Below are 6,988 nucleotides of genomic sequence, written 5' to 3'. Positions count from 1 at the left end.
GGTCTTCCACTCAAAACAAAGATGTCCAAGTCTCTTACCGTTGACCTGCAAGGCGCACAACCATCATTATTGACCCCATAAAGTATGCATGTCAATAGTTTGCCAAACAAAAAAAAAAGTATGCATGTCAATAAAAAAATAAATCAGTCAATTTCTTCTTTTTTCAAATAAATAACTCAATTTCTAATAGACTCGAATTTGCTGACTAGTACAAGGCAAATAATTCAGCCACTTGCCAAAGGGCATGTGGCAGAGTCAGCCTTTCACTAATATGAGTTCTACATTGGACCCATAAGCAAATTTGTCGTTTCATCTAAGCTATATCTTGTTTTGTCTATGACATTATTGACCTCTATAAGTACATTTATTGATTCGTCTAATTATATATCTTTATACATTAGTCACTTAAAAGAGTGTTACAACTAGTCACGTAAATAGGTGATGTAGAAACAAAAAAAATATCATTCAGATTATTGGTGCTAAAATCAAACATAGTTCAACTATATCACCACATGATTCCCCTCGAATGTTTCTTTCTTAGTGCCAAGAGAAATGATGACAGTAAACATGTATTATATTATCAAGATTTGATGAATTATATTTATCACATCAAGTGACCAAGTTAAGATTCAAAGTACTATCTTTATATTTGACCTATTAAGATTTCATTGAATTATAATTAGCATAAAGATCCAATGTGTTCTACTTATTAAAATAAGTGGAGGAAAGTAATGATGGATATGCACTCTAATATGGATTTGATCTTCATCGATTTCCTCCTCCTAACAACTTAACAAGATAACTCACTAACACTATTGTTTGTCAAAAAAAAAAAAATCAAAGCAAAGCAAAGGCTACTTAAACCAATAAGTGAATAAAAAATTACCACGTTGAATGCCTAAGTGGGTAGCATTTTACATATTACATATTACATACTTAAGAGATGCTCTTATACCTATCTTTTTTATAATTTTATATTCTTCTTGAGTGGCATCACTCATCAGTCATCCCCAGTGCATCCGATAGAACCCGGTGGATCTAGACCGTCCATCCATTAAAATGGAGGTTCAGATGTTGGAACGAGAGAACTTAAGCATGCCTCCCAATTCTTGTGCCTCTACAGGTCTTGCACGAACGAATACAATTATACAAGTCCGCCTGCAGTGCCGGTATATTAGGCATCCATGACTGTCGTGGTCTTTGGGGTTAACTGAAGAATATCCGAGTGAATTGAACCACGCGTGACACAGCTAAAGCCTAATTGATAATGATTCCTACAACGACAGATGAGAGACGCGCAAAACAGCTTCAAAGAAAGCATCATACTGCTTTAGTTATGTGTGAGTTGCACAGCTTCAAAGAAAGCATCATGCTGAATTCTAAATTTCTATTTTTATGAATCCAAACAAATAAATTGGTGTGTGTGTCAATTTATAAATTCTGATATATTGTTGCCATGCTTGCTTATTTATGATCATTCAAAGTTTCTAGGTTCTCAATTTCCCATTCAAATTGATATGTTTTGTAACATGATTTTTCTTTCTTTTTTCCAGTACTTCTGCATATTGAGAGTGATAATTGCACAACGTAATGAGATTGTAATGATGAATTATTAGTGAGAATTCACTTTTTCTTGAACAATAATCACTTTAAGATGAGTTACATTACCAACTAGAGAGATTGGTCTAGTCACATGTGACAGCCCGTCCCTAAAAAAATTTATTATCGACAGTGTGAAATGACGGATATACCCTTGAACGTTGAGATGTGTGGTGTGTGACATGCTTTAGTGGTGGACTAAAATGTTAAGTTCCAAAGATTTCGGGGCCAATGGGAACTTAAGTCTACATGGTGGTGATTGGTTGGTTGTGTGTAAACCACACACAAATAATACCCTTCTCTCTCTTCTGTCCCGTACTCTCTCGCAGACTCTCCCTCTCTCTCTTTCTTATTTGTACGGACAGCCTTTGAACTCTCCATTTCAGGCACGGATCAAGGTTTTAAAGGTAAGATTCTAGCTCATCGTAACCTCCTGAGTTCATTGGTACCTTTGTTTGGATGTGAATGCTTCGAAAACTCGTGAAATCCGAACCCCAGTTTTGAATACTGTTCATGTGGACGTAAATATGGTTGTTTCAGGGAATTTGAAGCTTATAGGAAGCTTAGTGAGGTTCTAAGGAAGCTCGGAGTGGTTTGTTTGGTGGTTTTGGACATCGGGATCGTGAGCTTCAAGCTTGACCGGTTTTCTTTGAAATTCTCCTGCTAGATCCGGTGAGTTTTAGGTCCCAAAAGAGGTATGAATGTGTTCTACTCTTCATAAACTTTCCATTGGTGCAAATTTCGTAGGAAATGGATGAAAAATGAGTGAGATATAGCGATTTGAAAAATTCCCAGTTTTCCGGCGACTGCGACGGTCGCCAGAGTCTGAGGTTGAAGATGACGGAATATTCCGTCAATTCTGACGCAATATTCTGACGCCGTCAGTTAAGTTTAACAAAATCTGTTAGGATTTAAAATATTCCCTAACTGCCGTTACTGATTCCGTTAGGGTTCTCTGCGCGTGGCCACACGTGTGGCCGTGCACTCGCCGGCGCGTGGCGGCGCGTGGGTGGTCGGAAAAATATTCTAAAAATATGGGGATGTTCGTGAGGTTGTGTAGATCACGTTGGTATATTCAAACACCCCATTTGAGCATTGTATGAAAAGTTATTACCTATTGTTGGTTATGTGCATTAAATAATGTTTATTCGGTTATTACGCCTATAGGTGAGGCATATCCTGAGGACGAGCGCCATCAATCGAGGCTTGGGGGTTACGACCCTTCGTCATATCTGTGAGTGGGCTTTTGTTTTCCGTATATACCTATATAAATGAGATTTTTCCCGGGAAATCAATTTAAATGAAATGTGATATGAAGTGCGATATGAAATGCCATGCAAAGTATATATTTATTTTATTCATGCATTAGTAGTTGCATATAATGGTGATTGGTGCTGTGGACGCACAGGTAAGTATCAGGTGAGTATATATCGATGACAGAGATTGTTAATGTGAAATGATGATTATGTGAGATGTATTGAAAGCTCATAAACCTGCACCAGGATGATTGTGATTTAGCAGAGATATGATTCAGGCTTGTATATATATATTGTCACCTCCTGCACCATATGCTCACATTGGATCCAATTTAGGTGCACAGTCTTGTCGTACAGACCACTATAGGTGGTTCCGACTTGTAGGTGACTAGCGATTTATCGCACAACTATCATGAGAGGATGGTGTTGAGCATAACTATATTACACCCAGTCTTGTCTTACAGACCACTTCAGGTGGTTCCAACTCATGTGCAGGATATATATATTTGATATGATGAGATATGTTGAGATTGATTATGAGCTATAGTTTCAGCCGAGCTGATCACTTGGTTGACATGTTATTATCTATAATGAGCTATATTCAGCCGTACAGGCCACCGAGGTGGATCCGGCTTATGTGATTTGATTTGAGATGCATCACCTGTTAATACCTTTCTGTCATATTATGGGTATGAACATGGCATATACTTAGTGGCATATTGATAACATGATTTGAGATATGTTTTGAGATGAGTATATATGTATATATGCTATTTTTCTGGGAAATTATACAGGTTTTACAGCGATGGGTTATAACCTTTGAAAAGAGAAAAGGTTTTGAAAAGATTTGTTTTTGCCCACTCACGCGTTTTTTTTTTTCGCCCCTCCAGGTTCTAGGTAGCAATGCTTTGGTGGCCATGAGGAATCCAACGGTATTCTGACAGAATTCACAAAAGTAGGATTCACCTTCGAGTGTTATAATTTAGTAATTGTCCTACTCGACTGCAACTAGACGTTCTTATTGCTCTGATTGTGTATTTATACACTTAGACTCGCACTAGCTTACTTTCTTAGCTAGAATTGCTAGTGATTCGGTTTTTATTAATTCGTATTTCTATTTATCTTCTTAGCTTCCGCACTGTGCACATGGTTACGTCACTCTCACGTGATGGCCAGCACGCCCTCCTTCGGGACGGGGTGTGTCACACATCTCTTCCAGAATGTTGAAATACATCTCAAAGTTTAATGCATACCTCAACCAAAATTAAACAAGATAATGGTGATTACGCATTGATCAATATGAGGAAATGAACAAACTACGAGAAAGGAAACTATTGGCAAGTGTTGAATTGTTCTGATAATTAAAGTTTTCTTCTTCAACCCACTTTTTTTTAGTGTAGATTAATATAGAATATAACTTATAATTAAAAAAAAGAAAGAAAAAAAGGGGGAACCATTGAATTTTCTTCAGAGTCTAGATCTAGATCGTAGTTCTTCTCTAAATTTCCATGAGGTTTCGCTCCAAAGTCTGTATTAGTTGAACGATTCAAGGTCTTCCACCCAAAACAAAGATGTCCAAGTGAAGTGGGCTCTTACCATTGACATGCAAGGGGTACAACCATCATTATTGACCCCATAAAGTATGCATGCCAATGAAAAGTAAATCAGTCAGTTCCTTCTTTGTTGATTAGTACGAGGCAAATGATAGAGCCACTTGCCTATGTGGCACTATCAGCTTTTCAGTTTTCACCAATATGAGTTCAACGTTGGATTCACAAGCAAATTTGTCGTTTCATGGTTTCACCTTAAGCTATATCGTGTTTTGTCTATGACTTTATTAAACTCCACAAGCAAATTTATTTTTTCATCTAGTTATATATTTTTACACTTAAGTCATTTAAAAGAGTGCTCATTTAAAAGAGTGTTATAACATTAATCACGTAAATAAGTGTTGTAAAAACAAAAAAATATCTCTTAGATTATTGGTATAAAAGAGTGTTGTAATATTAGTCACGAAACACTACTTAAACCAACATATGACAAGTACATAAAAATTTACCACGTTGAGTGCCTAAGTAGGTGGCATGCCAATTTCAAATTGAATTTGAAGTTGTAACATGCCAAGTTGAAGACATTTTACAAATTTTCTTGGAGATACTCTTATAACTTTATTTTTTATAATTTTATTTTCTTCTTAAGTGGCATCACTCATCTCTGGTGCATCCAATGGAACCCAGTGGATCTAGATTGTCCATCCATCAAAGTGGTGGTTCAGATGTTGAAAGGAGAGAACTTAACCATGCCTCCCAATTCTTGTTCCTCTACAGGTCTTGCATGAATGAATAAAAGTCCGCCTGCAGTCCCGGTACATTAGGCTTCCATGACTGCCGTGGTGTTTAGGGTTAACTAAAGATTTTCCAAGCGAATGGAACCACACATGACACTGCTAATCCTAATCAATAATGATTCCTACAACGACAGATGAGAGACGCGCAAAGTAGCTTCAAAGAAAGCATTATTCCTACTGCGTTAGTTATGTGCTAAGTTGCACGCGCAAACACTTCAATACACTAGAGTGTTCTAAAAATCGGCCTAGGCGCTGGGCGGTGGCTGGCCGCGGGGATTAATTCAAAATCGGGACAGGAATTAGGCGGCCGCCGAGACGGCCTGGGCGGCCCTTGGGCGGCCTAGGTGGGCAACTGAGTGGCCTAGGCGGTCCAGGAATTTCAGTTTGTTCTGTTTCAAGAATGCAGATCAGCTGCATTCTTGCATTGGGTTTCTGGTTCATGGTTTGGCGAAGTCGAAAGGTTGAAGACGATGAGAAATGACTTTCTCTTTCTTCCTTTCACACCGTACACTCTACATGCTTTTATTATTTAATTTTTTTTCTTAGTTTACCTCCAATCAAGTTTTGACAGCATGCATCAAGTTGCTTGCTTTTTGTAAAAAATTATGGGGTGTGAGTCCTAGTATATTGAGTTTTCTTCGTAAAAAATTATGGGGTGTCAGTCTCTACACAAGTAGAACAACCTTAGAACTGTTCGATCCGCGTCCTTTGTCTAATAGGATCTGAGCAAGATTTTAGAGGATTCTTAAGACTTTGGATGTGACTTTGCATGGGTGCATAAACCAAAGAGATATTGAAGCCTAAAGATCCATCCCCATTAGAGCAACTCCACCCTTGGAGCCCTCCCCCTAGCAATCCACTATTCAATCCACCTAATGAACAGTAACTGCCTTTAATAAACAGTAATTGTCATTTGTATCTCAACCCTTGGAACCCTCCCCCCTTGCAATTGATAATAAAATATTAATATTTTTTTTCTAACCCAATCTATAAAATATTATTATTTTATTTATTTCTCTCTCTCTCTCTCTTTCTCTTCTCTTCACCGTGGCTCCTCTTCTTCTTCACCTTCTTCACCCTCGCATTCACGCCCTCACCCGAACCCTCCCCGCCTCCTCCCTCACCCCATCCCCCAAACCCCATCAGCACCACCATCCCCCAAACCCTTCCCGCCTCCTCCCTCATCCCCACCTCCGTACTCCCCATCCCGCCCGCCGTCCTGGACGCACCTCTGTACTCCCCATCCAGCCCGCCTTACGCCCTCACCCGCCTTACCGCCCTTACCCGCCTTAAGCCTTCACCCGCCTCACCGCCGTCTTGGACGCACCTGCAGAACCTGACAGAAAAAAATATTAAAAAAAGCGTCTGACGTCAGATCCACCTCAGGCGCTCGGGCTTGCTCGGGCTCCCTCGCCAACCAACGCTGGACTTCCTCCCACCGGCCCTCGGACCTTTTCCTGGAACCTGTCCCCCGAGCAACCACCAACGGTGGACTTGCTCTCACCCTTAAAGTTTGCTATCTCTGAATGCTTTTTCTTAGAACACCATTTAAGTCATGGCATTACGTCTAGGGATTTAATTTGCTTTTAGATTAATTGGTATGACTCTCTTCAGAACGTGTACCAACGGGTATATTTGAAACCTTTTTTTCGCTTTAAATTAAACAGAAATTAATATGATCTCTAAAAGATATTTTTCCTTTTTTAAATTACTATGAACTTCCCATATTCACATCAGAATTTTTTCTTTATTATGAACCACCCAACCCACTACGTGGGATTTTCAC

At 39.1% G+C, this 6,988-nt stretch overlaps 1 long non-coding RNA gene across 1 annotated transcript; it reads left to right on the top strand.

Moving 5' to 3' along the window:
- Positions 1-1,900: 1,900 nt before the first annotated feature.
- Positions 1,901-2,835, top strand: LOC126585554 (uncharacterized). Its single transcript, XR_007610585.1, has 3 exons — positions 1,901-2,006; positions 2,140-2,271; positions 2,767-2,835. It is a non-coding gene; the product is annotated as an uncharacterized LOC126585554 (long non-coding RNA).
- The last annotated feature ends 4,153 nt before the right edge of the window (positions 2,836-6,988 follow it).

The sequence above is a fragment of the Malus sylvestris genome, chromosome 2, assembly GCF_916048215.2.
Source record: "Malus sylvestris chromosome 2, drMalSylv7.2, whole genome shotgun sequence".
NCBI classification, from domain to species: Eukaryota; Viridiplantae; Streptophyta; class Magnoliopsida; order Rosales; family Rosaceae; genus Malus; species Malus sylvestris.
This window is presented reverse-complemented; position numbering and strand designations above follow the sequence as displayed.